At 40.8% G+C, this 9,038-nt stretch overlaps 1 pseudogene; it reads left to right on the top strand.

Moving 5' to 3' along the window:
* Window positions 1–1,580: 1,580 nt before the first annotated feature.
* LOC102420149 lies at window positions 1,581–2,007 on the top strand (annotated as a pseudogene).
* The last annotated feature ends 7,031 nt before the right edge of the window (window positions 2,008–9,038 follow it).

Genomic DNA, 9,038 nt, shown 5'->3' with positions numbered 1-9,038 from the left:
TTGGGCGCCCCACAACATCCCCCTTAATTCCAAACCCGCCCCCCCAAAAATTTCTCTCCTTTAAAAGCTCTCATGGGGGATTAAAAAATCCTAATTCGAAAGTTAAAGTTCCTTAGCCCAAATTTTTTGGCACAAAAGTTAAGTAATTAAATTAAATGCAAACCTATTATGGTTACTATGATAAGTACAATAAATAGATAAAAAATAAGTATCATGGGGAGATCTAAAAGGGCACAATCTCTCATTTGAAAAAATGAAAAAAGGCTTTTGTAGAAAGGAGATCAGATATTCTTAAGATAAGGGGGTAGAGACATTTCAGTTGATGCAACCTCCAGTCATTGGAGTTGAGAAAACCATAGCCATAAGGTGCTAAACAATTTTCCCCGAGCCTTCAAACAAAAAGGGAGGTCCTTTAACAATTTTCTCACTTTCCACCTTTGAATCACCTGGGAATCTTTTTAAAATCCTGATTTCTGGGCCTCATCCTTCGGAAATTCTGTTTGTTAGTAATGATGAGGCCCAGAAATCAGGATTTTAAAAAGATTCCCAGGTGATTCTAATGTGCAGCCCAGGTTGAGAACCACTGCTTTAGGCCCTATCCGGTTTGGCTCAGTGGATAGAGTGTTGGCCTTCACACCAAAGGGTCCCAGGTTCGATTCCGGTCAACGGCACATACCTCGGTTGCAGGAGGCTCCTCCCCTGTCTGGGCCCTGGTAAGGGCGCATACAGGAGGCAACCAATAGATGTGTTCTCTAACATCCCATATTTCTCTCTGTCTTTCACTCTCTCTAAAAATCAATGGAAAAATATCCAGGGGTGAGGATTAAAAAAAAAGAAAAGAAAGTCTTTAGGAGACAAGAATGCCAGAAAGAAGTTTAGACTTAGCTTATGAATAATAAAGACATCTATTTATTATAATTTTTATCCCCAAATAATTTTTAATATGTTTTATTAATTTCAAAGAGGAAGGGAGAGGGAGAGATACTAGAAACATCAATGATGAGAGAGAATCATCAACCGGCTGCCTCCTGCACATCCACTACTGGGGATCAGACCTGAAAACTCGGGCATGTGCAGGAAATGGAACCATGACCTCCTAGTTCATAGGTCCACATCAACCATTGAGCCATCCCAGTTGGGCCTCAAATAATTTTTGTAATATCGTATAGAAATTTCTTTTTGCAATTCACCTGAGCATGAATAGAAATACCCTAACCGCCCATCTCGACCCTCCACATCTCTAGTTAATACCAAGTTCTAGCCATTGGTAAGTCAAAGAATCTCCTGGCCAAAACATAAAGTGGTCTTCAGGGGCAGAGGAAGAAACTAGAAATACTAGTAACAGAGTAAGAAAAGCCATGACTCTTTCTTTTTATAGCTATACAGATACTTGAAGGCATCAGGGGAGATAAAAGTTAGCAAGATTATACTTGGTCTTGGTGAGTAGGATCATCTTCAGGATGAACATTTAAATGACATAAAAATATATGCAGAAAAGAACAAAAGTTCAGGATGGATAACAAGATTTCCTATCAAGCTACAGTAACAAGACACTTCTAACTGGAGCTTTTGGCATCAATATGGCCGCGTATCCATGGAGAGAGGCTGTGGCAGTGGAGCTCCCACACGAGGCACCCGTGTGTCCGGACAGCGAGGATGTCGCTTCCTTAGTCTGGGCCCCTGTCCAGGCTCTGAGCAAGAGGAAGCTGCAGCCCACCAGGGCCGCCTTCACCCTGACACCTTCTGCAGTAAACAAGATAAAATACTTCTTAGTTGGTGTTGAACCAGGAGTTGTAATGGCCTTTCATATGCTCTAGAATACACAGACAGAGGAGATCCCGATGAAGTTGTTCAAGGTGGGGTCAGAGGGTTCATGGGAAAGAAAGCACAGCTAACACTGTAGGAACAGAAATGGACTATGTTGAAGACAAATTACCCAGTGCAGTTGTGTTCAATAACTCAAACATCAAAGGAGCACGTGGCTGTGGAGAAAGCTTTAATGTTTGACTCCTCAGGACTGCTCTGGCTGTGAGCTCCAGGATAGCTATGGAAGCACTGGGCTTACTAAAGAAATCATGTGACTGACATGTGCTTAACGTTTATAATGCATGACTGCCTTATGAGACAGTAAAGTGATGCACTTTGAAAATGAAACCAGTGTATTAAAAAAAAAAAGACACTGTTCTATTGATGAAAGGATAGACATACAGATTAATGAGATTAATGAAATAGAATAGAAAGCCCAGAAGGATGCAGGACAAATGGAAGTCTCATACATTGTTGGTGGTAATAGAAATATCATACAACCATTTGAAAATGGTTTGATAGCTTCTTGTTCTTTAAATTTTTTTTAAATATATTTTTATTGATTTCAGAGAGGAAGGGAGAGGGAGAGAGAGAAACATCAATGATGAGAGAGAATCATTGATTGGCTACCTCCTACATGTCCGCTAATGGCGATAGAGCCTGCAACCCCAGGCATGTGCCCTGATCGGGAATCGAACCATGACCTCCTGGCCCATAGGTCAATGCTCAATCACTGAGCAACACTGGCCGGGACATGATAGCTTCTTATCAAGTTAAACATACACTTGACATACAATCTAGAATTCTACTCTTAGGCATTTACCCAAGAGAAATTAAAACAGGTCCACATAAAGACTTGTCCATAAATGTCCATAGCAACTTTATTCATAATAGTCCCAAAGTATAAACAACCCCACTGTTCCTCAACAGGTAAATAGATAAAGTATTATATACCTAGACAATGAAATACCCAGCCATAAAAAAGGAACAAACTACATGTGCATGCAACATGGATGAACCTCAAGACATATGTATGTACCAAATACATACTGTGTGATTCCATTTATATAAAACTAGAGGCCCGGTGCACAGATTTGTGCACATTGAAAGGAAATTAATTAGAAGGTGACCGGCAGGGTGGGACTGGGCAAGACGAGCTGGACACACCCTGGAGCCAACCTCCCACGGTCCCTCCCCAGCCAGCCACAGCTGGGGCAGCACCGGGGCTCAAAGGGTGTCTGCAGAGCGAGCGGGGTCCCTCTGGCAGGTGGGGTCCCTCAGCCTGGTCTGCAGGGATCAGGCCGAAACCGGCAGTCTGACATCCCCTGAAGGGTCCTGGAATGCGAGAAGGCACTCTGCAAAGTTGCTGTCACTCGGCAGCTTCTGTGTTGAGCATCTGCCCCCTGGTGGTCAGTGTGCACCATAGTGACTGGTTGACTGGTCGTTCAGTCACTTAGGCTTTTATATATATAGATTCTAAAAAATGTACAGTAATCTACAGTGGCAGAAAGTAAATCAGTGATTGCCTGGGACTGAGGTGGAGAGTACCCCACATGACTGTAAAAGGGCACTTAGGGGATGTTCTTCTATCTTGGTGACAGGGGTTACACTCTTGTCAAAACTCATGGAACGTGCCCAGCAAGTGTGGCTCAATGGTTTAGCGTACACTTATGAACCAGGAGGTCATGGTTCGATTCTTGGTCAGGGCACATGCAGAGGTCATGGTTCGATTCCTGGTCAGGGCACATGCCTGGGTTTCAGGCTCCACCCCTAGTAGGGGCCTGCAGGAGGCAGTTGATTGATGATTCTCCCTCATCATTGATGTTTCTATCTCTCTCTCCCTTTCCCTTCCTCTCTGAAATGAATAAAAATATATATTTTTAAAAACTCATTGAACTGTATACTTTCAATAAATGCAGTTTATTGTATATAAATTATACCTCTATAAGTGTGAGAGATACTATATATACCAGGTATAATGCTAAAGGCTTGTGGAACACACAGATGATAAAATATTACTGTTCCCTAGGCTTCACAATTGAAAATAATATGTGCATAATTTTCAGGAAAGATAATTTGTTTTCTCCTTCTTCCTTCATTTTTCTTCCTTCCTCATTCTTCCTTCTTCCTTCCCCCTTCCTCCTTCTCCTCCTTCTTCCCCTTCTACTCCTCCTCCTCCTTCTTTTTCTTCTTTTTTTATTGTTTTGTTAATCCTCACCTTAGGATATTTTTTCCCATCGATTTTTTAGAGAGAGTGGAAGTGAAGGGGAGAAACAGAGAGAGAAACATTGTTGTGAGAGAGATGCACTGATTGGTTGCCTCCTGTATTCACCTGGGCTGGGGCCAGGGATTGAGCCTACAACAGAGCTACTTGCCATTGACCAGAATCAAACCCCAGACCCTTCAGTCCGCTAGCCTGAAACCAAAAGTAGCAAGTAATTTTTGCATAAAATATATTAAATATATTTATTTTCTTGCCTTGGTTATATGTAACCAAGGTTACATAGTGGTGGATTAGTGTCAAGGTCAGTCGATCAAAATGCAACCTTTTTAGAGGCTGGTTTCCCTTTAAGTGCCTCATGTTGTTTTGCAAAGTCCATGTAATTTAATACATGTAATCACCCTTTCAACACAAAAACTTCCCTGATGTTGCCTTATTCCAGCAAAAATAGCACTATCTGATCCAACAGACGAATACTCCTGAGACATCATATAATAACAAACCAATATGAACACTGGGAAAAAGAAAACCAAATATTGACAAAGAAATTAAAGTGCAGTTTTACACTCTTAAGGGATTGACCTCACAGTTCTAAGTTAAACATCGGATCGCAGGATAGTTTGGGAACTTTTTACTCATAGACAGGAGTAAATTTCTTATGGTGGAATAACAATCTTTCAGACAATGTACAGATTACAAATGTGGTTTTTTTTAAACTCCTGTTTCTTTGGCTTTGATAGCTACATTTTTATTTCAGAATTGTGCATTTACCAATAATATTCCAGACTCTCAGATAATAATAGTTACTTAACCTGGCAATAATTATAGTCTGTTTTACAGAGAATTAAGAACATAATAGGAACCATGCATCAAATAAAACTTTTTCTTCAAACAGCAATATACTTGCCCTGGCTGGGTAATTCAGTTGGTTAGATCATTATTCCGACACGCCAGGATTCAGGTTTGATCCCCAGTCAGAACATACAAGCAACCAATGAATCCTATTTAAAAGCCTAATATGCTAAGTGTCTGGTCATCCAGTCGGCCATTCAACCAATCAAAGCATAATATGCTAATGATATGCTAAGGCCGCTCAACCACTTGCTATAACGTGCACTGACCACCAGGGGGAAGATGCTCCGACCGGTAGGTGAGCTTGCTGCTAGGGTCTGGCTGATTGGGACTGAGCAAGATGGGACGGACATGCCCTGGAGCCCTCCTGCGGCCCTGATTGTGCACCAGTGGGGTCCCTCAGGCTGGCCTGTGCCCTCTCACAATCCGGGACCCCCCAGGGTATGTCGGAAAGCTGGTTTCGGTCTGATCCCGCAGGCCAGGCTGAGGGACCTCACTAGTGCACAAATTCGTGCACCAGGTCTCTAGTGTATAAGTGGAACAACAAATCAATGTTTCTGTCCTGCTGGTGTGGCTTAGTAGTTGAGCATCAAACCTATGAACCAGGACACAGTTTGATCCCTGGTCAGGGCACATGCCTGGGTTGCAGCCTCAAACCTGGTAGGGGGCGTGCAGGGGGAAGCCCATCAATGTTTCTCTCTCATCAATGTTTCTATCTCTCTCTTCCTCTCCCTTCCTCTCTCTCTAAAAAACAACTAATAATCTTTTTAAAATGTTCATTGAATGAATAAATTTATAAGACATTTCTGATTTTGTCAGCTAGACCAGTGGTTCTCAAAGAGTGGTCCTTAAATCAGCAGCATGTGCATCACCTTGAGTTTGTTAGAAACGCACATGCAACTTAGTATATGTGGGTATGGGGCTGAGCAAACTGATTTAATGAGCTATTCAGATGATTCTTATGCCTGTTACACTTTGAGAACCACTAATCTAGACAGTATTTTTCTTTAAAAGTGAATAACATTTTCTAAATCTCAAAAATATTATGCTGAGCAAAAGAAGTCAGAGACAAAAGAGCACACAATGAATTATTCAAAACCTGAATAGTGGTTGCCTGGGGTTGGGAGATATTTAAATGGAAAAAGGAATGAGGGAACTTTCTAAAGTGTTGGAAAGTTTTATCTAAACCTTGATGGAATGTAGATTACATGAGTGTATGACCAAGTCAAAAACGTATCAAACTGGATACTTGAGACCTGTGCATTTTATATAAGTGAAATACAAACAAAAAAAATTAAAATAAAATATATTAATGCCATTCTAATTCTTGCTGCTTAAGTTTTTTTTCAGGTGTATTTTTACATAGCAATCCTTTCCTTTTTCTTTATTTAATTCTTTTTATTATTTTTTAAATTGATTTTAGAGAGAGAGGAAGGGAAAGAGAGAAACATTGATCAGTTGTCTCCTATATGCACCCACCTGGGGATGGAACCCAAAACCTGGGTATGTGCCCTGACCAGGAATTGAACCCACTATCCTTTGGAGCACCGGACAATGCTGCAACCAACTGAGCCACACTGGCCAGGGCACATAGCAATCTTAAAACTATCTACAAGATCTTACATGATATGACCCCCTACCTACTTTTCTAATATTATGTTACCAAGCTCTCCCCTACCTACATTCCTATTATCTGTTACCAAACCCCTAGAAATTTTTATACCTTGACCAGCACTAAGCTTTTAGTTCCCCAATGATACATATTTCTATCCTGCCCCAGGACCTTTGCTCATGCTGTTACCGCTCCCTAGAATGTTCTTCTTTCTTCCCTTCTACCTAGTTAACTCCCATTCTTCTTTCAGTTCTAATTCTTCTGCTTGTCCCTAAGGAAAACCATCCCAAATCTTACTTTATTGTCTGTGTCCATGGAACCCTTTGTAGGGCTACTATGTATGCTTATGCAGGTTGTTAATCTAAAGGAGGGTTCTAGCTGAGGTGATAAGTCTGAAATTCAATTTGTGCTTCACTTATAAAGCTTTGCACATGGAGCAGGACTGTGTCAACCTGGAAGAAGGGTTGCCATTCTTTTTTTTTTTTTAAATTCTCGCCTGAGGATACTTTTCCCATTGATTTTTTTTTTTTTTCTTAGAGAGAGAATCCAAGGGAGGTAAGGAGGCAAGGAGCGGGGTAGGAGAGAGAGAGAAAGTGTGTGTGAGACAGAGAGAAACATTGATATGAGAGAGACACATGGATTGGTTGCCTTCCACATGCGCCCGACCAGTATCTTTATTCGTGTGATTATTTGTTTCCCCAACTAGACAGTAAGCTCGATGACCAGGGCCAGGATGGAATCTGCTACCCAAATCGAACCTGTAACCCTTCAGTGCACTCGACACTCTAACCACTTAGACACACCAGCCAGGGTTGGGCTGCCTTTTTCTTTTTTTAAAAGGTTTTGTTGACTTTCAGAGAGAGGAAGGAAGAGGCAGAAAGAGATAGAAACATCAATGAGAGAGAATCTTTGACTGGCTGCCTCCTGCACACTCACTACTGGGAATCAAGCCGGCATGTGCCCTTACCAGGAATGGAGCTGTGACCTCCTGGTTCATAGGTTTGATGCTCAGTCAATGAGTCACACCAGCTGGGCTGCCTTTTGCTAATTCATCAAAGACATAGCCTGCCTGCCAAGCTCTGCTACTCTGGGTTGGTTCTGTCTATGGGGACACCTTTTTAAAAATAGCATAAAGATACAATGGTGGCAGCAGCAGCCCTGACCACGTGCTTCCCTTCATAGTATTTACTACAATTGTAATTTTAGATTTACTAACCTGATTGTTTTTCCCACTAGACAGTAAGCTCTATGACAGTAAGAAACTGTCTGGTTTTGCTTATTATCAAGGATTCCCAGCTCCCAGAACAGTGCCTGCCACATAGTGGGTATTCAGGAAACATTTATTAACTACATGAGACATTTTTTAATGTTGGAAGAATATTAGGCTTTTTGAAGATAGGAACAGTGTCTAATTTTCCCTATTTATTTCCTCCATGGCATTCAGTAAATTCCTCCTGATTGATTTAAAAATATTCAAAAAAGCCATATGATGCTCTGTTCATAGGAAACTAGATCTGCAAGTATATGATTACACACTGAATGAGTGATGATGAACAGCTGCTATTTATGAAGCTGAAAAGACAAAAAAAATGTTGAATGAATAAGAAATCAACATCAATTGAAATGGGAAGGATTTAATTTAGCTTTTGAAACTCATTTCCTGATATGAAGCTTACAAGATACCAGAAGACAATACCAAGGGAGGCTGTGAATTTTCTTTTCCTGTATAAGTAGATGATCTTTTGAAAAATTTCCAAGATAGAACAATCACTTATTTGAAGGCTAAGGGGTATTTCTGACTAGAGTTCTCATCAGTCTAATAGGAGATCAATTTTATTTTTTAATAAGCCCAGTAGTTGAGCATTGACCCATGAACCAAGAGGTCACAGTTTGATTCTCGGCCAGGGCAATGGACTCGATCCCCAGGGCATGCAGGAGGCAGCCAATAGAGGTCAATGTTTCTATCTCTCTATTCCTCCCCTTCCTTTCTCCCTAAAATCGTTAAAGACATTTTTTTTTTTTTAAAAAAAGAAGGTACTCTTACCCTTTAAAAAATAAAATAAGGTTTTGTACCCTGGCAAGGTAGCTCAGTTGGTTAGAGCCTTGTCCTGATATGCCAAGGTTGCAGGTTCAATCCTGTGGTCAAGGCACATATACAAAGCAATCAATGAATGTATAAATAAGTAAAACAACAAATCAATGTTTCTCCCCTCCCAGCCCCCCCGCCCCCCGCTAAAATCAATTTACAAAAATAAGTTTTTGGTGTATGTGTGGAGGGGAGATAATTTTACAGAAAAGCTTCAAAACTAGTAAAGAGAGTTCCTGTATACCCTTCATCCAATTTTCTTCACTGCTAATATTTTACTATATACTAGGCACATTTGTCAAAATTTAGAAATTGAAATATACGCGTAACTATTTTTAATTTAACTTTTTTTAATTTAAATTCCTCCTTGTTGAAAGGAATATAATGTGTCTCCCTTTTTTTCCCCTGTGAAGTCCTCTTCCTGCGTGCTCCCCCCCCCATGTATAAGAAATATTAACTAA

The sequence above is a fragment of the Myotis lucifugus genome, unplaced genomic scaffold (assembly GCF_000147115.1).
Source record: "Myotis lucifugus unplaced genomic scaffold, Myoluc2.0 scaffold_106, whole genome shotgun sequence".
Lineage (NCBI taxonomy): Eukaryota > Metazoa > Chordata > Mammalia > Chiroptera > Vespertilionidae > Myotis > Myotis lucifugus.
The sequence above is the reverse complement of the archived record's forward strand: the minus strand, read 5'-3'. Positions and strand labels throughout refer to the sequence as shown.